The 855-nt window shown below is 49.9% G+C and overlaps 1 pseudogene; it reads right to left on the reverse strand.

Annotated features, from left to right (window-relative positions):
* Positions 1 to 855, reverse strand: part of LOC111726071 — a 9807-nt pseudogene continuing 8952 nt past the window's right edge.

Consider the following 855-nt stretch of genomic DNA (forward strand, 5'->3'; position numbering starts at 1 on the left):
ATTTCGCATCATCCACAGTATTAGAAAAAACAAGGCACAGTATCAGTTTAGGTTAAATGCATGGCTGGCAGCCAAATCCAGTCTCTTGTATTCCATCGTTTTCTTTAGCCCTTCTACTTTGCTGATGGAAACTTTCATGGCACCTTCCTGAGCATCCCTTTCAGCTCATTCCAGGCATCCCACTTGGCCTTGCCTTTGAAGTCCAACATACCAGGCCGTTCTGTGTTCATGACTCCCACGGCCCCTTGTTTGTACTGACCTTAGATGAACAGCATCTTTTTTTTTTTTTTTTGAGACAGAGTCTCACTATGTCACCCCTGGTTTAGTGCTATGGCGTCACACCTCACAGCAACCTCAAACTCTTGGGCTTAAGCGATTCTCTTGCCTCAGTCTCCCAGGTAGCTGGGACTACAGGTGCCCACCACAATGCCCAGCTATTTTTTGTTGCAGCTGTCATTGTTGTTTAACTGGCCTGGGCCGGGTTGAACACGGGCCCCTTGGTGTATGTGGCTGGCGCCATAACCACGGGCACCGAGCTTAGATGAACAGCATCTCATCTGCCAGCTGGGTCTTGAGGTGCTTAAGCTCCTTGACAGCTTTCTCGAACTGAGCCTGAGTGAGACACACTGGCAGGGTGACAAAGATCCCCAGGAACTGGCAGAGGAGGAGGCGAAGGAGTATAAAGAGAAGGAGGAGGAGGAGCAAGAAGGGACAGGGACAGCGTTAAGACTTCCCTGGCAAGCGCCTTTAGAGGGACAGCCCCAGGCTCACCCTGCCCACTGCAAGGCTTCTAATTGCCAGCAATGGAAACTGATTTGAGCAGAAGAGAAATTTATTGAAAGATCACAGAGGCTC

This window comes from Otolemur garnettii, unplaced genomic scaffold (assembly GCF_000181295.1).
Source record: "Otolemur garnettii isolate 467f Iridium unplaced genomic scaffold, OtoGar3 scaffold00003, whole genome shotgun sequence".
Lineage (NCBI taxonomy): Eukaryota > Metazoa > Chordata > Mammalia > Primates > Galagidae > Otolemur > Otolemur garnettii.